At 41.5% G+C, this 24,258-nt stretch overlaps 2 long non-coding RNA genes across 2 annotated transcripts in view; one reads left to right on the top strand and one right to left on the bottom strand.

Moving 5' to 3' along the window:
- The first annotated feature begins 3,598 nt into the window (after window positions 1-3,598).
- The window catches only part of LOC309539861, a 49,669-nt gene continuing 29,009 nt past the window's right edge, over window positions 3,599-24,258 (top strand). Inside the window, exons 1-2 of the long non-coding RNA XR_014223010.1 lie at window positions 3,599-3,639; window positions 15,484-15,573. This is a non-coding gene — a long non-coding RNA (uncharacterized lncRNA). The remainder of the gene's footprint in view (window positions 3,640-15,483; window positions 15,574-24,258) is intronic.
- Window positions 7,177-12,946, bottom strand: LOC309539860. Its single transcript, XR_014223009.1, has 2 exons — window positions 12,842-12,946; window positions 7,177-8,468 (listed from the first exon to the last, which is right to left on the bottom strand). It is a non-coding gene; the product is annotated as an uncharacterized lncRNA (long non-coding RNA).

The raw sequence follows: 24,258 nt of genomic DNA, 5'->3' as shown, positions 1-24,258 counted from the left end.
GTAACAGGTGACCACTTTGAAAATGGCTGGAAACAAAGGACTTTTGGAGCCATTTTGGGGACCTTGCCAGGCAGCACAAGAATACTTTTACCTAAAGAGTCACATGTTCTGTTACTCTGCATGCCTTAGAAGTGTTTACTTCCTCATGTTGAAGTGCCATGTGAATTCTGGTTTTGGAATCTTACTTTTTGTTGCAATACTATGTATGCCTAGACGTGGGGGAGAGATTTGATTAAGTTTGCTTTTAAAGGCAAACCTTACCCAATTCTCACCTTTGGAAACAATAGATGAACTGAAACACAAGGACTGATTTGATTTCTCCTCGCTCTTATCAGCAACCCAATTGGAGCCTGAGGTGCTTTAAGCTAATGTTGGATGGTGGACATCAGTAGGAGAAGACTGGGAGAGAGGAATTCTGATTTAGTGTAATAATAATAATATAAAAAACAAGCAAACTGCTGCAGTTTAATCTTCTAAATTAACTGGGTGAAGGAGGGGAGGAGTGACTGAGGAAAGAAACAAAACAAATCAAAAAGATATCCAGCATATTTTCTGCTAAGCTCCATCCTGTTAGTGTAGATGACAATCAACAGAATTTCAATGAATATGGTGAGTGAAAAAATGGGAGTGTTAGACCCTCATGTGCCAACTGCACACACAGAAAAATCAGTTCTGAACAACCCATTTGTGAGATAATGCCCTCATCTGGACACAACTGGGGATGCAGTCCCTTTCAGGATAGTTACAGATAGGTAGCCGTGTTGGTCTGCCATAGTCAAAATAAAGAAATTCCTTCCAAGAGCACCTTAAAGACCAACTAAGTTAGTTCTTGGTATGAGCTTTTGTGTGCATGGTATCTGAAGAAGTGTGCATGCACACGAAAGCTCATACCAAGAACTAACTTAGTTGGTCTTTAAGGTGCTCTTGGAAGGAATTTCTTTATTTTGCCTTTCAGGATAGATATTCAGAATAGAATTGCAATGGTTAACATTTCCTTTTAGGTTTTGTAAATTTCTAAAATATATGTTATTCCATTACCGTCCACACACCTTATTTTTCACATTGTTTAACACTTCCATATTGAAACTAAAAAGGGAGCAAAAGGTTATTTTCCATACAGTTGTATGGCTTGTCTGACTCAATTTTTCAGTTTCATGTGCTGTATGCTCCATGCATTCCCCTACCCAGTGCTCCCACTTCTTGTAACTTATAAGGCATTTTTAAAAAACAAAAACAAAAAACCCTGCAGGGGCTGACTCTAGTGACTGACTTTACTACACAGTTGACACCTGTAGAAGAGTATGTCTGGCAGAGTTCAAAGGACTTGCCAGCTGGAAATGACTTAAGAGAATGACCTCATGTATGAAGAGCTGATGGATGAAGCTTGTAAACAGGTCCTGGTTAACAATTTTCTTCTGGTTCTCCAGAAAGGGACAACTTTCTAGTGCCAATGAACCCCAGATATTTACCGATATGACAAGCCAGCCAGCAGATGTTAGCGAGATAGCCCAGTAATTATGAATGAGATCAGGCAACAGCAGCCTAGAGCCTCTGTCTAGGTCGTGCCACTGCAGTTGGTGACGTGCGGGGAGCAGAATTATTTAACAGCATGCTGCTGCCTACCAAATTAAAAAAAAAAAAAGGAATTCCAAGAAAGCTAGAACCAAATTAATTCATTTAAAATTCCACAAAGGCTAGAATTTAGTTTTCTGTGTGAAGGGCTGTATGTGTGTGCATTGAGTGTTCTTCAGCATAACATCTTCCCCCTGACAACACACACCTGCTGTCTAAATTGGTGCTGCCCCAGATTTACTCACTGAGGTTTAGGATGTAATGAGTACTCCAAGTAGAAAAAAAAAGCAGGGAGCAGAGAAGGCAGCAATGTTTCAGTACCTTTCAGGACCAGGTCACACGTGGGTGTCCCATTTAACTAATCCCACTATCTAGTGCGAGCTAAACAGGAAAGCCAAGCAAACACGTGTGGGTGTATTGGAGCTGCCTCTGCTCATTTATGACTTATTCCCAGACACATCTTGTTAGCTCGCAAGTGAATCAGGACCCTGTCACCCCACCTCGTATTCTGTCACAGTTGAAGTGATTGATGTTAATGCCATTCTGAAGCTATTCACATAAAAAGGTCAACAGTGAAATCAGATCAGCGGGTATTAACATATTTGTCATGTGCCTCTCATCTTCCACAATGAAGAGCCTCATACGAAAGTCTGCACTTCCTCTTCCTTCTCATGTACTGATGCTTGCTGGGTTATATTAGATGCTTTTAAAATAAAATAAAATATCATTCTTAATAACATGCATCTGTTTTCAAAAAGACCAGCAAGCTCCTCAGGTGCCAAAGATGTCCAGTCAGGATCTCGTAAGATAACTGTCTTCCTAGCAAGGGAGACAGTCGCCATGGCAACTTCCAGGCTTCACCCATCAACAGCTTTTAGAATTTTGACAATTCCGAAAGGGACTATGAAGGAATTTCAATTAGAGCCAGCACTTATATATTTAAAAGACAAACTTTTTGAAACAGAAAAAAATAATCTGTTAAGATAATGCTAACCAACGTCACGCCGGAAATTTTAAAAATGTGTTTAGTGATACGAGAGGCATTTTTTAAAAAAGCTGTCAAAATATTAAAAGCAAACACTGAAACTGGTAAAAAAAAGAGAAAAGAAAGCGAGAGAGAGCAGGAAACAAATAATTTATGCAAGCTTTTGCAATCACTATGTGTGGAAATCTGGCTGAGACAGATGTGCTCAAGCAAAACATGATGAACATAACACAACACCATTTTAAGAGCAACTTCTTGGATAATGGATGACTGGGGTTTTGCTCAATACCTCCCCACTTCACCACAAATGTTCTGTGAATATGTACCCCCTGCCAGTATCATACTACTCCTCATTGCCATTGCCATTCTAGCTTGCTCTCACCACTGAAATACTCTGCACTCACTTGCAGCCAATTCTATGCAAGTTTACTTCAACATTTGTCCTGCTGAGTTCAGTGGGGCTTACACCCTTGTAAGTGGTGTGTGGGAACTTTTTCAGACCAAGGGCTGTGTTTCCTCATGGGCACTTTTCCAGGAGCTGCAAGCCAGAGGCTGAATCTTTCAAAACCTTGAGCAGGACTAGGGATAGTAGAGGCATCTACAAACTTGGATTCCAGAAGATCTGATCAGGGCACATCAGGGCCTGCAGCAGATCATGGAGTACAATTTAAAATATAGGGTTCTGTGGATCACTTTACCAGTCCAAGGCTTGCAGCACTGCCTGCTTCTGCTTGTGAGCAGCTGGAAAAGTTCTGCTAAAGCTTTATAACAGTTTTGTTTTTTAAAAATAGAGACTGTCTTATAAGTGCTTTTGTTAACATTTGAATTTCTGCACTAAAATCTGCACAGAAATGCAACAGGACGACCTTAGGCTGGGTGGGTCTGTTCATTCCTAAGTAGGACCCATAGTATGGTGAAAATAATACACATAGACAGTCCCAGATTTAGTTCTGGCATCTTCATCTGAAAGGATCTCAGGAAATAGCTTCCCTTGAGATCTTGGAGCAGCTGCCAGTGTGAGTTTATCAGAGTGGGCCTCATTGACTACAGTCTGGCTCATTATGAAGCATTCCTATTTCAAGGTAAATATTGGCAGCCTCCAATGGGATCTGGAAACCAGGAGCCTACTTGCCCTGTTGTAACATCTGGAGAAAGTGAAGAAGTGAGGTTGCTATTCCCCCTCATTTTCTCCCTGTTAACCCTAAGAGTTTTCAGTCAGAGAAAAGGTAAACAAACAGGAGAGAGAAAAGAAAACTCCCAGGGTTGTTCACAACATTTTTCAGTGTCAGTAGGAATATGCGAATTTATACATTTTGGTTTATCTCAGTTTCTCATTTTTCAATTCAGTTCTACACACAGCCACACCGGTTTGCAATTTTTGTAAGCTTTTGTGAAAATTCATCAGCGTTGTATTGCAGATTTCTCCTAACACACATGTGAGCAAAGCAATTTCCCCTATTGTAATGCACTTGGATACCTTTTTTTTAAACAAAAGGGTATATTTGCATTTATATGCACAATTTAAACTGGTTTGTGAATTTTTCTACATTACTTGGCTAGAGAAGTGCATTGCAAAATTCAGAGAAGTGTGAATTTTGAAGGATGGCTGTGTTTCAGTCCCCGTCTTGTTTTGGAAAATGTGAATTCAGGAAGTTCACCTGAATTGTGAGCCAGATCGAATTTCTCCCCATCCCTAAATGGCCCATACAGAAACAGTTGCTTGTGTTTGCTAGCACAGCAAACCGTCACAAAACCAAAAGACTTGAATAGGTGTGATTGCTCACATCAGAATGGCCACTTTCTTTCTTTTTTTTATAAAATTTTTATTGGTTTTACAAAGTTTTTTTTTAAAAAACAAACAAACACTTAAAAAGACATACAAACACGTATAATTTCATAACTTTTTTTCATAAACGTCTTTTCCGGGACTCCCCCATACCCCCCCTTTCTGCATCCCAATGTCCATAATTTTATAGCAACTCCCAATTGTTCCTTTCCACCCTCTGTCATCTTAGTCTTTTCTGTATTCTGACCTTATATCACTGTATCCCTTTATTCCTGAAAACCACAACATTCTAACATTCATCAAGTTTATAATAGTCCTTAAGATAGCTTTTAAATTTTCTCCATTCTTCTTCCGCCGTCTCTTTTCCCTGATCACGGATTCTGCCTGTCATCTCAGCCAATGTCATATAGTCCATCACCTTCGTCTGCCATTCTTCCAGACAGAATGGCCACTTTCGAGCATCTTGGGTTGGTGCTTTGAGTTGTGACAAACAGTGATTTCTCCACAGTGGGAAGATTATAACCGGATGTTTCAGTCCCTCTAAAGAAACTACATCTGGAAAAGCCCTTAAATTGCACCATTTCCTGAAACTTTGTTTCTAACAATTATGCTCTATCTTCCTCTTAATGAAAACCTGTTTTAAACTAATATAATTATTTTAAAAGAAAAGGGGGGATGTCTGTGATCAGAGGGACTTCTTAAAAAGGGAAAATATGTTTAATTATTACTTTTCATGCACAGTGCTCAAATACAAAACTGCAGTACATATTCTTTGTGGAAATGATGTACCTCACACAATATTTTGTGTCTTTTGAGCAAAGTTATACATTAACGTGTTTCTAAAATGATTTCTGAGTAATTTAAATCACAAATAAAACTGCTGGATGCCTTCAACATTTCAAACCTAATAACTTTAGTATGATACTGTAGGGTACCTTATGCTGTGGAACTAAGAACTCTTAGATTGTTCAATCTTAGCTCCTGAACTTCTCCATTTTAAGGTCACGTTGTGGTGAAAAGAGTCTTTCTTTTAATGAAATAAATATTTTCTGCTTCATATTTTAGCACTCAGTTTATCAAGTAAGCCTTAAGCTTTTTTACCAATTAATGCTACAGCCCAAATCACATAGATATGTTAGTTCCTGAGGCAGTATATTCATGCCTGTTACATTTTCCAGTCTAAATACTGACTAAGCCTAACTAGGGAATGAGATGATGGCTCCAGTCTAGGAAAAGCAGGGACTCATAAAAATGACAAATATATTATTTTTTGTTTTCTTTTTGTGTTTTTCAAGCAGCAGTTGAAGGATTCACAACTATCAGACACTGCGTACCTCCAGACTGTCACTATTTTTGGGTGGGATTCAACCTCGTATCAGCAAATTCAGGTTAAAGCCAACTGCGAGGTTTTGCACAACAAACCCACTTCTGCAAAAATTTGATTTATTTTTTTATTTTTTTATTTAGCAATAAGGAAAGAGTTTGGGGAAATGCATAAACTGTGGGAAAACACTTGCTTTGCCTGATCTGAAGGCAGCCCTGTATCAGTAAGTTTTTAATGTCTGCTGTCTCACTGTGTTTTTATATTATAGTATATTATGTATATTATTATTTCACATTGTCTAGCCTCCTTGCAAACAAATCAAGGTGCTCAATAGGTTCTCTGAAAATGCCCATTTTTTTGTTTGTTCAGAGTATTATTTTACTGTCATATTTACAGCACACTTTTAAGCATATTTACTCAGTAGTAAGCCCCCATGTGTCCAGTGGGATTTGCTCCCCATTAACTGAATTCAGGATTGTAGCTCTAGTCCCAGATAATGGGAATCCTGATGAGGCAGGAAGTGACATCACACGCACCATGTGATGCTGCACGTCCATGTTGCAGCTGCAGGCTCCCACGATCCTTAGGGCGAGATGGGCACCCCTGGTGGTGTAAAAATAAAACAAGAGCACTTTGAAAACCCAAAGAGCTTTGTGTACATTGATAAGTAATCCTCGCAAAGTTAGTCACTGCAAAATTAGTCACTTTAGTGAGGGTGAGAGCTAATGACTTGCCTGATGCCATTCAGGGTGTCCATGCTTCATGAGGCCAGAACTTCTTAGTCAACATGCTTATAAAAAATAACCAAGTCAGAATTAACCTGAATAACTTTATGTAGTACATGTTTCCCTCAACCTTCCTCCAAGGACTTCAAGGTGAAGTTGGTGGGTTCTTCCTCCTGCCACATTGTGTCCATACTATGTGGTAGGTTAAGCCGAGAGATGGCAATGGCCTGACCAATGCCTCAATCATTGCGCGTTGTGGCCGCAAAGGAATTTGAACCTAGAGCATTCCACTCCCAGTCTAATAACACTCCAACTGGCTCTCCCCTCCTATGGCCAATTCCCTCTACCTTTGAAGGGTGCAACTGGCAGCTATTTTGCACAACCCATGCATGGGTACATATACCACATCTCAAAATATTTCCGACTAAAAACTTGCATTTTAATCCATTTACCAGGCGGGCGGGAAATAGCAGTAACTTGGTTGCAGCACAGCCTTGTTTTCCGGCATCAGCTCGCCTTTCTCGGCTTGCCTGGCTTCATTGTGTTTGTGTACCTGAAGCCAATTATCCTGGTGCCAGGGGAAAGTGTGCAAAACCGTATTGGAAGCTAATGCAGCACAAAGGGGTCCTTCATCCCGTTTATGCCTCTGGAATGTGTGGGGGGGGAGTGTGGGGGGGATAAGGAGAGAACTTGACTCATGGAGCCAGATGTAAGTGAGTAAAGGTGTTGTGGCAATGATCAGAAGAACATCTCATAATCTTTAAATGAGGTTTTGTGCAAAGCATTCCCAAGCCAACGAACTAGTCGTGTTTATTCTGATAGAGAGCTGTGAGATGTATTTCATCCATACTATGTTTTGCATTAATGTTTTTTAAAACAGAGTGCCGATGGTAAGAGGTTCTGTTTCACATGCTACAGATTCATATTACCGATTCCAAAGTCTCATTTTGTGTTGAGCCTAAAACATTGCATTGTGCAACATGCAATGTCTGGCATCCAAACACTTACAAGCCAAAGAATAATGAAAAAAAGCTCTCTGGATCCGAGCTCACAGGCTGCACCATCTGCCATAAATTTTAAGAAGTCAATTAAAAAGTTCTTTAGCCAATATCAGTAATGGGTAATGGGAGCATTTACGTGATTGCTAATGGCTGGATTTACATGATGCCTCAAAGTGTTGGTTATGAGGTTTGGCAGCAGTACAAAATTAGCCCTGTGATTATCACTACAAATTAAGTTTATGTTGATATAATTAGCAGTTGCAGGATAAAGAAATATTTATGCTGATACTAAAAAACAATAACGTCTTGATGAAAATGTACTTTCAAAAAGACTAAGCAGCCTGTGTAATCTGACTCCAGATGTTTTATTGTCTTTCTTCCTGTACATAAAACATCTCATAGCAGCCTTGGATGGACACCCTTCAATTCTTACTTTTCAGAAGTGGGGTGGTTGTTGATCCACATCCTTGCTCATGCTCATCTGTCTGATAACATCAGAATCAGGCAGTTCATATGGGAGGGTCTAAAGCATGCCATGTGATTTTCCAGAATCACATATTGCCAAAGCAGCCTGGGATGCAACAGAAGACAGATCTATCAAAGAATATTAGCCATGACACGCCAAATTGAGCATTCATGATTTGAGCATTATACCTTTCTGTGCTGGATGATGGGGGTGAATATGCCCCGTCTCTGAGCTTTCCCCAGCATATAACTGGCCACTGCTGGAGTACTGAAATACTCTTGAAATACTCTTGATATGTTCTGGCAGGGCAATTATTATATTCCTGGCTGTGTACCTGTTCCCGGTTACTCTGGCTCCCCCCCCCCAGTGGTGTTCAACACATGGCATTAGCCACAATCCATAGGTATCCTGTAGATTCTTGAGAATAACTCTTGCTTGTTGCGCTTTCCCTCAAATCAACTTTCACCCAATTGCAAAAGAAGGCAGCGGTTAAGCTGTGGTGTGTACATTTCAGGCAGCTGTTGCTCATGCTCAGAGGACAGCCTCGGTGAATTGGGAGTTCATCGCAGGGAAACAAATCAGGTAATGAGCATCAGGCGAAGATATCCTCTAGGGAAGAGATACACATATTTTTCTGCATACCTTTTCAGACGATTCCTTTGCCCAGCATGACATTTCCCCATCAAATAATTCTGAAGGCATTTTGAACATAGATTTATTCGAATGCTGGGAAGGGCTTAGGAACATGCAAAAGATGGGGCATTGTTGTATCTTGCCTGCACCTGTGTTTAATTAAGTTGAGCTGAAAGTTCCTGAAACGGAATAGGTTGATGTTCTGATTTCTGTCACCCCTAGGAATACTTTCTAGTGAACCTGAAATAGTTTCAAGAGCATCCAGGTGGAGAGCCACAACATGTCAATGATATGCAAGTTATTTGTTTTCCTTTGGGCTCCCAGAGCAGTGGTAGCATCACTTTATACAGGCTTAATTTATCTCTGCCCCACTCCTACCTCTAAGCTTGAGTAACGAATTGTGTACAAAATAAGGCTCCGTATGGAAAAATTGGACAAAGAGAAGTTTTTCCTCCTTCTCGCGTGACACGAGATCCCGGGGACATCCAGTGAAGCAGAATGGTGGAGGATAAACAGGGCAGACAAAGGAAAATAGCTTTTCATAAGGTGCATAGTTGAATTATTGGATTTGCTGCCATGAGAGGCAGGGATGACCGCTATCTTGGATGGTTTTAAAAGACATTTGTGGAGGACAAGGCTATCAGTGGCTTGATGGTTATGTTTCACTGTTGATGGCAGTATGTTTCTGAATACCATTGGTTGGGAATCAGAAATGGTGGGGAGTGCTGTTGCACCCCAGTCCTGCTTACAGGCTTCCCAAAGGCATCTGGTTGGCTGCTGTGAGAACAGGATGCCACTTGGACTCATCTTATGTCCTTATGGCTAAAATGTTTTTTCCTCGTCAAGTGTGCAACCCTTTGCTCACTTATTATTTGTTATTTATTTATAGGGCTTATTACCTACCCTTCATCATAAAGGCCCTGGGCAGATTACAACAAAACAGTGGTACAGTTGAGAATCAAATAAAACAAAGCCACAGTACAACACAAAAATTTCTATTTAAAACGGAGAAGAAAGGTAGATCCTAAAATATATCTCAGCAGCTAAAAGCAAGGGAGAGGAGTAAGTAAGTCCCATGGAACGCAGTGGAATTTACTTTCAGTCAATTCGCATAGAAATGGGCTGTTAGTGTTAATTCTCTACCCATCCAATTTCACAACTGGTTCCTATTATGTTAACTGTCTTTGCAAATCTCAGGATGGGAAGCATCAGTACCAGGGGAACTTAAAGGACATGTTAAATTCTGCAGGAGCCAGAAACACTGTGCATAACAGGTTGTGAGTTGGGCTGAAATGGAGAGGGCAAGAAATTGGGCAGCTGCACAAAGTTATTTTTCTTTCTTTCTTTATTATTTAAAATATTCTATGCCACCTCTGAACAGACTTGATGTGGCTAGCAAATCAATAATTTAGAAAACTCAGTAAAAACAAGCAAAATCCCCCAAACTCACTGTGTGTTGGGCCCAGTCAGGAAGGGCCTCTTTTCCAAATACCTCAAAACCTGTAGCCGGCAAGATATTCAAGAGGTCCAACTCCTAGCTGGTGGGGATTCTGCATGACTCTATAACAGTATTCTGCCATTTATGCCTTAACTTTGTACTATTTTATTATCCTTGCTGAAAGCAATAAAAGCATTATCTGATTCAGACAGAAATTTCTCCACCAAACAAAGTGAAAACAAAGGAAAACGACAGCCCATTTAGCTGTTTCCGAGGTGCAAGAGCTCTGAAGGGAGCCAAGTCAGACCAGGCTGGCCATTAAAATGGTCAAACTAAACAAGCTACAATTAGAGAAACTGCTTCCAGTCAGTCTCCCTTGGATTGCCCTGGTTGTGGAGTTAAGAATCTGAAGGGCTGAGTCATCATAATTGTCTCTTGTTTAACCTGGCCAGTTATAAACATTGGTTTGTATCTCGTGCTGTGCCAACAAGGTTCCACTGGAGCAACAGGGCTTCAGTTTCCTCTCCTCCCTCTACACACTCTCAAAGGATGCTCCAGAAGTTCCCCAAAGTAGTGGAACTGGCTTTGAACTGCACGCAGGGAGGCTGGAGGAGACAGGAGAGGGAGAGGAAGTTACATCGCATGTGCAGAAGTCATTTGTGCCAACAGAACTAAAGGCAGAAACAATCATATTTCTCTAAGGAAGTTGAGGGGCCAGCACTGTGAAGGCCCTGTCTTGTGTAACTCTGGTGGTGGCCCAAAGGGCCACAATAAATATGATAATGTGAACCCCTATAAATCCTTCAGTGTGCTTCTAATAGAGAAGTTATGGTAACCTGTTGCTTTATGAAACTGATGATTTTGCAAGTTGCTGCCCCCCATTGGGGCAGAAGTACAACTAATATGTGAATCACAAAGATACAGATCATAAGCTAGAACATAAATTGATACATGGTGCAAATGGCTACGCGTAACACAGGTTCCCAACATGCATACTAACACAATGTAACAGAAATTAGAAGTTTAACAGAAAGCGCTGGGAATCAGAGCTGAATCAGCAGAAATTGCTAACGCTTATTGCACATGTGTATTAAACATGAATGAGGTAATGATGTACATAATTGGTGAAAATTGAAATCCTTCGTTTGAAATGTTATAAATACCACCGCCAGGACCCTTGGGCGGGGTTGCAGTTTTGCAAAACAATTCAACTGTAACCTATTGCCTAGCAATAAACAACAATAGACTCCTAACTCCTCTTGTCTCTGAGTTTTATTGGCATAAACTAGAAGATAAGTCATTTTTGCCTCACAGCATAATCACCCTCCTGCAAGCCACACCTTGTGGCAGCTCCACAAATTCCGCCCCTCCCAAATGCAACCAAGTTTTGAATTTTGTCTTTCTGAAGCTGAGGATTGTGGTGATATATATAAAATGTGTAATATCACCCCTACGGTATATGAAGCCAGAGCCCATTTCCAGGTATGTGAAGAAACCACCCTAAATGCAATATGCAAGAAGCTGTGGGTTGCTGAAATCATAGGGTCCTAGCCAATGTTAATCCTACTCAGAGTAAACCCATTAAAATTAGTGGACATGACTAACTTAGGTTTATTAATTGCCATGAGTCTGTTCTAGATATCGTTTAGCTGGATACAACCCACGGGCTGTTAATCCTGCTGTTAATTTGGTCCAGTTTAATTACCTGAGCAGTCTTAGTCTACTCAGATCACCTTGCATCAGGCCAGGGAGATGGAAATTGTTCATTTCCCTGGAGCAGCTATGTTTGCAAACAGTTTGTTTTCTGCGAGAGAACTTCAACATTTCATTTGTCATGCTTCCAGTAAATATGACAGAGTTGCCAGACCTGCGTATGTAAATCCTAGCAAAGCTGTATTTCCAAATTGAGTGTTTTCAAAGGTGTGGGGGGCGGGTGAGTAGGTGGGTGGAAACAGAAAGCACTTTTTAAAAACCTTGTTAACATGGCTCTTATTTAATTCCTTTTTGCAGCAGCGTGTATCTTGTAGACATTTGTATGACAGGATGTAATTAATGTTTTGTGGAATTAAATGATCTTTTTGGGGGTTGGGGGTGGGGGGACAGGGAATAGGTTATACATAGGTTTTCAGTTAAATAACAATTAGGCCTCATTAGGAGACTTTCCACTTGCTGGTACTTGTTTTAATCTTGGTTCCAGAAGCCATCATTTGTTGTAAGATGAAAAAGCAGATCCTGTGAACATAAGTGCAAATTGGAAAAGAGGTGTGTGTGTGTGTGTGTGTGTAAAAAAAGAGGAGAGAGATAATGAGCAGTTAAATGTTCTACAGAGCCCAAGCACATTTATTCCTTGCAATTCCATATGCTCAAGCTGTTCCTATTTACCTTATTCTAGAAATATACTGTCTGGTAAGGTGGTGAGGTGCTCCTTAAAGATGTCATTAACGTGGGCACTCTGGTGCATGCAGCCCAATGTCTGAGCGGTGAGAGATTTTGGGGTTTTGGCGCTTAGCCAGGGTTTCCTTGGAATTAAGGTCACTGCAGACTGCGGTGCCTCTCAGATATATGGTTTTATACATAATTTTATTTATTTAATTTCTCTACTGCCCCAGTGGCGTAGCATGGGTTGTCAGCACCCGGGGCAAGGCAAGTAATTTGCGCCTCCTAACCCGTGGATTTGCGCACCCTAACCCTAACCCCCAGATGTTGCGCCCGGTGCGGCCGGCCCCCCCTGCACCCCCCACGCTACGCCACTGTACTGCCCACCACCCGAGGATCGCAGGGCAGTTTACAATATAAAAACACAAAAATACGTAACATTATGATGAAAACAATATCCCACCCCACAGTTTAAAAGGCTGTAGATGGTTTAATTAGCCAAAAGCCAGGGGAGAAAAGGAATGTATTTGACTACCATAAGATCGCCGTAGAGGTGCCAACTTGTGAGGGAGACGGGGTGGGGGTGGGATTTGTACAAGCAATGCATGATGTCATACCATGATGTCAGGACATTGGGAGGAGCCAGGGGTTGAACCCTGTGGCAGCATGGCTTCAATAGTAAGTGGCTCCTCTTCCCCCTGCAACGAAAGAACCGAAAATATACTGGTATTTGCATATGAAAATTCCTGCTCCGGTGGTTCGCTGAGGAAATCATGTTGTGCATGGAGCTTGCATGCAAGCAACACTGTCTTGAACGAGAGGCCTTTTCTTGCAAAAATGAGCTCTGTATATGCCCTGGAGCTCCTGAAGAAAGTTGTCCCAGCTGTTAGAGCATTATGAAAACAATAATCAGAGGCAATATTCCAGATTGCAGGTTTGCCTTTTCTGGTTTTGTTCTAGTACATTTAGATTTCAAAGATAAACAAGGTAAAACGAGCTGCAGCTGTCTGGAGCGTGTATGTAATACCCATCCTATGGGCTTCTAGGGAACTGTACTCTTTTAAACAGGGAGGTATATTCTGGTAATCAGAGACATCTTGGTACCTTTGATATATGTTACATACAATATAGGCTCTCGGGGTGTTGTGTGAGAGGCCACTGCAAAATTCCCTGGATTTAACAAAAGCCAAAGTAAGCTCCGTGTGCAGCACAGCAGCTGGGGAAATGCCTGGATCAGTTCCCAGCACCGGGGAAGCGGTGCAAATTATGCCTTTGTGCCAGTAGCAGGATTCTCTTTACGCAGGATCCTATGAGCTGGTGTTGTTGAAAAGTAGCTCATAGGATTAAGTCTTAAGGTACAGCCACAGCTTCACTTTTCAGGGGAAAGGAACCTCTTTTCCTTTCCAAGGCACCATTCCTAACTCTGACGACTCAAGGATTAGCAGGAGAAAGAAAGCAGATTGCATAATGACATATGCTGAGTCACCAGAATGCTATTACATTTTGGAAACAGGACAGGCCAGTTTTTAAAGTGCAAATATGCTTATTTCTCTAAACAAGAGGACCGAGCAAAACATAATATCCATGCCTTTCTTTTGTGGTATCTGTTTGTTTTGCTCTGTCCTCTTGCATATATTTTTTTTTTCATAACTCCAAATGTGAAGCTGAGCTTCCAGGACCACCTAACTAGAGACTGAAATATGTGCCTTAAGTGCTTTTGGCCAAGATTTCAGAAAACACTGGTAATAAATAACTTTGAGCTGGTGTAGCTAACAAATTTGCTCGGTGTCCTTGTAATTTTGTGTGTGTGTTACCTCTGGCACGGTGGTCCTGTGGTTGCATATTAGTTACAGCAATAAGCCTTCCTTTTGTTTTTCTCTCCCCATACACATTTGACCATTTCCTTTCGCAGAACAGGCCACACTCTTCAGTGTCCACAGGTGCTGTTCAGCAAACCATTACATCCTCTTTTCAATTTTGAAAAGCCAACATTTCTGGTTCAGCATACAAAATAGGCCATATTTAATTACTTTTTCAGTGTTCATACTGAGTTATATTTCAAATGTACTGTGTGTATACACAAACACACACACACACGCTGCCATTTTATATTTCTCTGGAGTATTTTGTTTGCTTGAATTCAGGATTTATTTTCCCATTCTGCTTATGTAAATTGTTTGTGCATCTGTGCATTCTGAATTCATTTTATTATCATATTCGAGTCATCTTTGTTTATTTGCTTCATGACAGGAGGAGTAAAATATTAAAGACCTATGCTGAAAACAACTGGTTTATCGTACTCCTGCACTTCTAGAGCAGATAAACCAATTATCAGAGCAGTCACATGGGGTGGTATTTTTGCTAGGCTACACGATTTCAGACTGTAGTTGAAGGCCTGCGCGTTTGAATGCTCTCCCCTGCCTATGATAAAGAATCTTTCTGGGAGAAGGTTGTAGGTGTCTCTCTCAGGGCCGGCTACAAGGTGGCTACCTCAAATGGCAGCTTCTGATGGTACAGCCAAGAGCAGCAGCAACCTACTAACTCCCCTAGAACCCACTAAACTAGTATGCTGCCCTAAGGTGCACTGAAGGCTGATGTTCCACCCTAAGTGTTAAAGTAAGATTCAACTGCCTGTACTTTTGACTTTTGCATTTTTTTTTGGGGGGGGGCACCTTGTCCTTTACCTGTATGTGTATAGATATTGTGTATATAAGGGGGCATCAGGTTTTCTAGGTCCATGGGACATAGAGCTGAAAGAAGAAATGGAGATGACCATTCTTTCCGTTGCCTCCTTCAACTCTACTTTTCAAGGGATGAAAGAATCATAGAATTGTATAGTTGAAGGGAACCACAAGGATCTTTTAGTCCAACCCCCTGCAATGCAGGAATCTTTCACCCAGCGTGGGGCTTGAACCCACAACACTGAGATTAGGAATCTCATTCTCTACCAACTGAACTGTCCCTCAGAGTAAGCACCATCACCAGTTCATGACCAAGAGGGCAGTGAGTGGCTGGGCTCACAGGCTTCGTGAGTGCTAGGAGAAGACTTCAAGGGTGCCATGGAACTCATGGTACCCCTGCCGCATATCAGTGTGTGTTGGGGGAAACAAGGGGACACTAATCTCCCACTCCTATGCCTGTCACTTGAGACAAATGTCTCATTCCACTTCATTATAGGCTCAGCCCTGCTATTCAGAAGGGAGACTGGTATTGAAGCAGCATTCATCGGTGACAGCCCAGGTCTTGACCATCACTGGAATGAAGAAGGTAAAAAATGTTCTTTAAAGTTGGGAAAGAGCCTGCAAACGCAAAGTTCACAAGACATTGCCAAGTGAATAACCAAAATGATTTTATTAAAAAAGTGTTTCAGTACAGCCCATTTTTGCCTTTAAAAACAAATCTTTACACTTTTGTTCAACCAACTGCTGCTACTTGTGTGTCAGGCAAGGTTCACCTTATTTGCAGACGATGTGGATGGGCTTGGCAGCAAGCCAAGACAGAAGTTGCCTCAACATTGTTATCACCATTAAAATGTCCAGAATAAAGTTCAAGTAGGTTTAGGTCAGAGGACTGATTTCTAATAACTTTGCAACAAATCTTTTTCATCCTCTTGATTAACAGTCTGTACTCCCTACTCCTCACCCTGCAAAGCAGCCTTTTCCATTTGCCCAAATTTGTTACAGGCACCCTATGGATCTGCTCCAAATTTTGACATTTGAACCATTTCTTAAAAGTGGCTTATGGGATCATTTGAATAAGAGGAATGAAATTACAAAGGCTTAACCCCCCCCCCAAAAAAAATGGCACAGCTCTGCTGGAGTGCAGGCAGCACAAAAGGATTTCAAAGTCCCCTCTGCATTTTCTCACCTCATTTCTAATTATCTGACACTCAAACACCAGAAAAATCTTCAAATAATTACAACAGGTCTACAGAAATGTAGAAGGGGGCCAGAGGAGAATGGGCCCAATCCTTTAATAGGAACCTGAATTCTTACAGTGGCTGAAAAAATGCCCTTGGGAAGGCTACAAGCAGAACCTTAGGGCAACAGTGCTTTCCCCACTTGTGGCATCCCATTAACTGGTATTCAGAAGCTTTCTGTCTGTAACACTACAAGTAGAAAAAGAACTAAGCCATTGATAGCTTTATCCTCTAGGACTTTGCCTAAGCTCCTTTTATAGCCGTCAAAGCTGGTGGCCATTACTATTTGTGGTTGCGAATTCCATAGTGTAACTATGTGTTATGTGAATAAATACTTCCGTTTGTCTGTCCTGAAACTTCCAACATTCAGTATCATTGCATGGTCGCAGGTCCTAGTATTATGAGAAAGGAAGAAAAACTTCTCTCTATCCACTTTTTCCATCCATGATCCTGAACAAGAAAGACCTTAGACATACCTTTGCATCTGCAGAAATGCTCGGGATGGGGAGGGGAATAATTATCTTATAGTCCAGATCATGACCATGCCACCATCTTAGATCTGAAAGAGACTTTGATTGATCAACATGTTTTATTAACAGTGGGATATTAATTAAATCATATTTTAACGGGCTGTTGTTCGTGATGTGATATTTGAAAACAGAAAACAAAACAAAACTCTAAGTGCATTTATTGATTCAGAGAGCAGCCCTGTTCCAGAGTTAGGTGCATGTTGCATCAGTGTAAAGAAATGGGTGCCCCACCCATATGGCTCCCTCCAGCCAAATGAGTCTCTGTATGTATAGGAGTTTTCTGCATACGATCACAACTCCAGGACATGCTATAAAGATGGATGGAAAATGTTCTCTTACTCTGTTGTACATGAATATTTCGCTTCCATTCCTGGTTGTCCTCAACACCTTGTCATTTTGCCCAAACCATCATTTCACTTAGTTTCTCACCAAGCTTTTTAATATCTTTGTTCTTTTACTTCTTCCCATATCTTGTGGGTTTGTTTGTTTTGTTTTGATTTGATTCTCAGTCTGCTGCCTTCCAGCATCCTGAAACCAATGCAGAAGCAAGACGGAGCTCTACAGCTTCTCTATATCATACGCTAAATTAAGAAAGGCCAAGACCTTCAAAAGCACATTATGCTGCTTGCATATTCTCTCTTTAAAATATATACTCTGAGAAGTTCCTAATTGCTAATTTAAACAGTAGCACTCTCTTTTTTTTGTCAGTCTTTTTGCTTCTCCCACGCTCTTTAAATAATTAAATGGCTAATTCCTCTTCTCTCCATCCCCGCACAAAAGGAAAGAAACAAAGGAAACTTTTTACTATTTATGTTACAAATGTCTTTGGCTGCCAAACAGTTTGCTATTAGGAAAGCACAGAGGGTTTTGCTGATAAAAGCCAGGAATTTCACAGTTCCATCTCACACTTCAGGTTGATAATAATTGGTTTTAATTTGCACCTTTTTATTTCTGTTTGTTGGCACAGCAGTCCCAGCTAAGGTCAGGGTGTCAAGCTAACTTAAGCAATAACTGTCTCTTTGTTTTTGTGAATTCTTTCCTGGAACCACCCAAGAGTGAATGAGAATGCATGTTGCATTATCCACTGGGAAGGCTCTTCACCGTGAATGGACGCAACATTGAAAAATAAGCTGAGTGGTACTGGTATACTGCACCCATTCTGAAACTGTGTGTCATAATCCATCCTCACAAAAGCAAGTGCTTCCTAGTTTGATGAAAGAACCTACTTCAGTGGTAAACACTTTCCTGCAGAAGATCCCAAATTCGGTCTCTGGTAATTCCAGGGATGGGGAACCTGAGGCCCTCCATGTTAAGTACAGCGATTTAATTTACTGAAACTGAGAATGCTTAAATGCATTTAAAAGGTAAAGGTAAAGGGACCCCTGACCATTAGGTCCAGTCGTGACCGACTCTGGGGTTGCAGTGCTCATCTCATTTTATTGGCCGAGGGAGCTGGCGTACAGCTTCCGGGTCATGTGGCCAGCATGACTAAGCCGCTTCTGGCGAACCAGAGCAGCGCCCAGAAACGCCGTTTACCTTCCCGACAGAGCAGTACCTATTTATCTACTTGCACTTTGACATGCTTTCGAACTGCTAGGTGGGCAGGAGCAGGTACCGAGCAACGGGAGCTCACCCCGTCACAGGGATTCGAACCGCCAACCTTCTGATCAGCAAGTCCTAGGCATTACTATGTGTTTAATTCTGTATTTTTCTCCAGTAACTCTTGTGTGATTGGTTAAATTTGGTCACATGGGAGGTATCCTATTCCATTTGTTTCAAGGTTTAAGGAAGAAGCTGTAATCTTCAACTAAGAAAAAATAAGCCCATGCTTGCATAAGGATGTGAATGCAGATACTTTGCATATATTCTTCTTTAATCATATGTTCTGCAAGGAAAGGTTTTTTGAATGTTTTAACAAGTGTTTGGGCATTGTTTTAATTTCAAGAAGAGTCAATATTGCACAGGGTGTTGGCTTCCTAGGTGCAATTTAGCTACTCTGCTAACACTTCAGAGGTTCCCATCATACCTGACTGTGGCCATGTTATCTGGGACTGATGGGAGTTGGAGTCCAACTATATCCTGAGAGCCACACATTCCCCAACCCTGAGTTAAAAGAATCAGGAAGTAGGTGATGGGGGGAAGCTGCTGGAGGTCATAATAGACAACACTGGGCTAAGTGGACAACAAATAGTCTGACCTCAAATAAGGCACCTCTCTATTTAGCACAAGGGATCCAGGGAGGTATAAATGGTTTTCTCCTCCCGCCCTGCCCTGCCCTGCCCCTCATGGAAACTGTGTGAACCAGGCTGTTTCCAATCAGTCTTCAGCAGGGGATAGGATGTTCCTGTATCTGGTGTGAGGACTGGATCATTCAATTGCTTCCAGTTCAGATATACCGTATTTTTCGCTCTATAAGACGCACCAGACCACAAGACGCACCTAGTTTTTGGAGGAGGAAAACAAGAAAAAAAGTATTCTGAATCCTAGAAGCTAGAACAGCAAGAGGGATCGCTGCGCAGTGAAAGCAGCAATCCCTCTTGCTGTTCTGGCTTCTGGGATAGCTGCGCAGCCTGCATTCGCTCCATAAGGCGCACACACATTTCCCCTTACTTTTTAGGAGGGAAAAAGTGAGTCTTATAGAGCAAAAAATATGGTACATCACAGTAGAGACCCACACAAAACAGATGGCTCCTCTGTCTGAGGGCAGGTAGTGCATCATTCTGCACACTCCAAGCCTTCAAATGTGCATCTCATGTTAATACAGTGGTACCTCGGGTTACATACGCTTCAGGTTACAGACGCTTCAGGTTACAGACTCCGCTAACCCAGAAATAGTACCTCGGGTTAAGAACTTTGCTTCAGGATGAGAACAGAAATCGTGCTCCAGTGGTGTGGCGGCAGAGGGAGGCATCATTAGCCAAAGTGGTGCTTCAGGTTAAGAACAGTTTCAGGTTAAGAACGGACCTCCAGAACGAATTAAGTACTTAACCCGAGGTACCACTGTATAGGGGAAAAGGTGTATCAGAAGTCTGGGAAACACTGACATTTCATAACAAACAGTGTTTTCAGGGAATCGTATAAGAGTTTGGCAGAACTGTTAAGGCAATGTTGAGCCTGAGGGATTTTTATTTGCTCTACATAGCCATTTGCCGGATCGAGGTTCACAGTGAACCACTTTGAATGAATGCTTCATCTGCTGACATTCCAATTCACACTGACCCACTTTTTTTATTTTCACACACACACAAACTATAGGTGTGTGTGTTAGTCCGAAGGCATGCATTCTGAAATACCTGCTGGTCATTTTTTCATTGAATGAAGACTAACCAATGTTATGTTTATTGATTGCCTTCCAGTTCCTAAGTCCTTGTACGAAGGACATTTTGCAAATGCAAATGTGATTGATGGACAGAGACATTTATATTCATGAAAGCTAAGCAGGTTAAGGTTATTGTACACTCTGATGTTGTCAATAATAATCAGGAAGAGGAGGGATTAATCAGAAAAAGTCTAAATGAACGAAGCCCTTAATCTGATCGTCTCACTTCAGTTCCACTAAGCAGACAATAAGGAGAAAAAGTTTTGTCCACAGGCAGAAGTAATCTTCTTCTAATTGTTAATTTTACATTTCTTGCCAGAGTAACTCTGCATACAAGACAGAAACCCTTGTTTGGTCACTGATAATAGGCATCCTTTCCTCTACTCAGTTCAATTTTTATTAATTACAAAACACTATCAGGAAGAAATGAAAACAAATTGAATTTGCTTTTGTTACCTATTTATCACCCAGACGCTTTTCAGGGGACACTGTAGGTCCTCTTGGTGGCTTCATCCTGGCAACAGTCCTTTTATTTTTCCCAGGAAAGCTCACCACATGATTCAACAGCCTTCTGAAATTAGCTCAGGGAAAGTTAAAAAAAAACACGACACCCGTAAATTAATTTTATTTATTTCATAAATTGTTTTATAAAATTTATATATGGAAACAAAAACAAATGTGGTTAATGAAATGAATGTGCTTCTAATGCCCGAGCAGTGAAACAAGCAAGGTCTCTAATAATGAAAATGAAAGTAAATGTAAAACCTCCCCCACTTCCATATCCTAATGGTGCAGAAAAGTCATAGTTAGTCAATGGTGGGGCAAGTGAATTCCACCTGTAACCAGACTAAGTCTTCTTTACTGCTGTTTCATATGTTCCAGGGCAGAGCTGGGCAACCTATGCCCTCCAGATGTTACTGACCACTGACCACGTTGGCTAGGCATGATAGGAGTTGGAGTCCAACAACATCTGGAAACTCACAGGTTCACCATCCCTATTCTAGAGCCAGACACATCTGACAGTAAGAGCTGTTCGACAGTGGAATTTGCTGCCAAGGAGTGTGGTGGAGTCTCCTTCTTTGGAGGTCTTTAAGCAGAGGCTTGACAACCATATGTCAGGAGTGCTCTGATGGTGTTTCCTGCTTGGCAGGGGGTTGGACTCGATGGCCCTTGTGGTCTATTCCAACTCTATGATTCTATGATTCTAGATTATTTTGCCCATCTGGCCAGTAGCATCTCTATGACTGGCAAGGGCTCTCTAGAAGAGAGCAGTGGTGAATTTATTGTCCGCAGAACCCTGTGTACAACCTTTATTTTGGGGCCCTATTCATTCACCTAAATAAATGCACCTGTGTACAAAAATATGACAGAGTGACATACATAAGAATGGTTTAGTTAAATAACATGGCTTATCTTTTTGAAACATGGCTTATATTATTATTGTTTCTGGCTGGAACCTCCCACCACTCCTCATTGTTTCAGCCTGTCCCTGTCACTATGTGGGCAAAATATTTCTTCTACGAACGCACCCTAAATGTTCAACCTGACATCCCCGAACGACAAGGATGGCTCTGCACATCAGGTTGAGCAGCTGAGTTGCCAACTGACCAAAAAGAACCCAAACTACAGCCTGTGGATTAAGCTGTTTTTTGAAGCACCGGAGCAAGCTCCGACAAAGAATCTGGCAACCCCATTGAACAGTTACTCCACTGCAAATGGAAGTTCTTCCACAGAGAAGTGGTGGAGCATCTGAGATGCAGCAACAACCTCTGTGGCTTTGTCTGCCTGAGCTCTTCTGAAGCTGCAGTCATTCTTAACTGTTACATACCATTTAGGCCCACGTGGAACAGTTTGCTCTAGTCTGGAAGCTGCTGCGTTAGCATTCCCAGATGCCCTGCCTCTTTTCAAGAGGAGCTTGGGGGTAAAAGGAAGGAAGAAGAAAAGGCAGGAAGTTTGGGGGAATAGAGTCTCTTGGGTTTCTTCAAAATCTGGTTCAGATCGGGTTAATTGTTTGTTAGATGAACAATGATCACCCCAACCACTTAATTCATTGTTTAAAATTTGTTAACAAAGGAAATTTAACGATATCTTAATTGGGAAGGATTTCTAATTTGCATCAAGGGCATGTTAGACAAACAAGACACAATTCTCCCTTTTGTTTCCCAGCACTGTGGCAAGAAAGATTACATGATATGACACAACATGTTCCACATTTGCCATTTATCATTCTATAGCCTTTACACACTCGTGCTGTATAATTAGTGCCTTGGCTAATTTTACCTGTGTTGTTGTTTGCCCTGTAATTTAGAGAGAATAGGCTGCGCTGACGCTTTGTGATTTAGGCTGGGGCAATCAGCTGGCATTTTGCCACAGGCCTGCTGCTGATATCATGTGACTGTGATGAAGTACATATGCTGCAAAAACGCAGGGAGGCTTTAAGGGCCTTGATTTAGTTAATTACACTGTGCAAGTTGAGTAGCTCCCCTCAGTTTCCTCCCCCCCCCTTTCGCTTTTCTCTTCTTTTTTTACTAATAAGTGAGACTCTAACCCTCTCAGGCTCAGGCCTATCTCAAAAGCCATTGTACGTCACTGGAATAAAACCCTCACATTATCTATTACTTAATTATTTAAAAGCATCTACTCTGTTTTCATAAATTATCTATGTGTCACAGACATTGGCATACAAGCATGTCAGGAAGGGGGAGAGAGGGTTGGCTGTAAAATGTCACCAGTCTCTCAAGGGACTCTGTGTGCGCACATGCTAGGAGACCATAATTTAAACCAAATATATATATTTTTAAAGCCATTCAGCATTGCAAAGCACAGCCCCAAGCACTGGAAGTTTTCTCCTAGACATCTCACTGACTGAGTTGATGCCAGACATGGAGCACATAGCCCAGACACCTCATAAAACAGGACATATCAGGTAATACTGGCAAGAACAGCCTTACTGTGAAGGAACATAGAATCATAGAATTGTAAAGTTGGAAGCGACCACAAAGGTCATCTATTCCACCTCCCGGCAATACAGGGCTCGAACCTACAACCCTGAGATTAAGTCTCATGCTCTACCAACTGTGTTATCCTAGCAAACATGAAGCAACAGCTTCAAGCATCAAATACTGGAAAAACAACTCATTAATGTGCCTTCGCTTTCTGGGTGCTTCCAGACAACCTGATTTTTAAGGATTCGTCTAGATTAGCTTTGCATAGAGGTTAGGCAGTGTTAGCTATTTAATGAGCATTTCTTTGCAGGGAAGCTAGATGACATCATGCCAAACCAAAATGCTTTCCAAAGCATTTTCCCCATCACCTTTGTTATCACAAAAAGTTCAGTCTTCTTGGTGAAGTGAGTTTGTTGCACAAACAATGAATCTCATCCAAATGTTTGTTGCACAAACAATGAATCTCATCCAAAAACAGCGACAGTACAGAAGTACTCCCTGCCTCTTTCTAGATCCCTCTCCCAAACCCCTTTGTGCTCCGTTTCAGAGCAGTACTGTGCACTAGTGCTGCTTGTGAACCATCAGGGGAGAACATTTTGACTAAAAGGGTTGGAGGGGCACTTCCTGTAGGCAGGCAAACCCACGTATAGCAACTCAGAGCGGAAGAGAGGTCACTTTACTACAGTGAGCATGCAAGCCCACCGGGTACCTGTTATCTATACTGCATGCCCATGCATGCAGTGAAGAAAAGTATACCTCTCTTCTTACCCCTTTCCCCACACATTTATCCTATATGTGGATATGGCCTAGCACGTTTTATTAAAATAAAAAACCCTGTAGTGCATTATTTTATGAAATGGAATTTTTTTGAGGCAATATCTGTCGGCACAATTTGTTCCCTTTCACAGAGACAGAGAAAATTGGTCAGTGCCCATATTGGTAAATAATAGTTAACAACAGTTCATTTTAATTGGTTAAATGCCTTCCCTTCCTTGGTCTGAGTTGCAAGGGTTATAACTTCCTCCCTTTGCTCTCCTTTACAAAGCAGGTCCCAGAGCCTCTCTAGCATTTTCTACTTGTCTCCTCTAGTGTCCCGGTTCTCCTCCCTGGTGGCAGCTTTAAATCTCATGTGGGCTGTCTCAACATTTCATCCTTAGCTCTTTTCCTTCTGTCTGCTCATTTGCTCACTCTAGGATACCTTTTCACTGCCTAGCCCAAGTAATGATCATGTCACTCATT

Source organism: Podarcis vaucheri (genome assembly GCF_965113315.1).
Source record: "Podarcis vaucheri genome assembly, chromosome: 8".
NCBI lineage: Eukaryota > Metazoa > Chordata > Lepidosauria > Squamata > Lacertidae > Podarcis > Podarcis vaucheri.
Note: the sequence above shows the minus strand (reverse complement) of the source record. Positions and strands in the feature narration are given on the sequence as shown.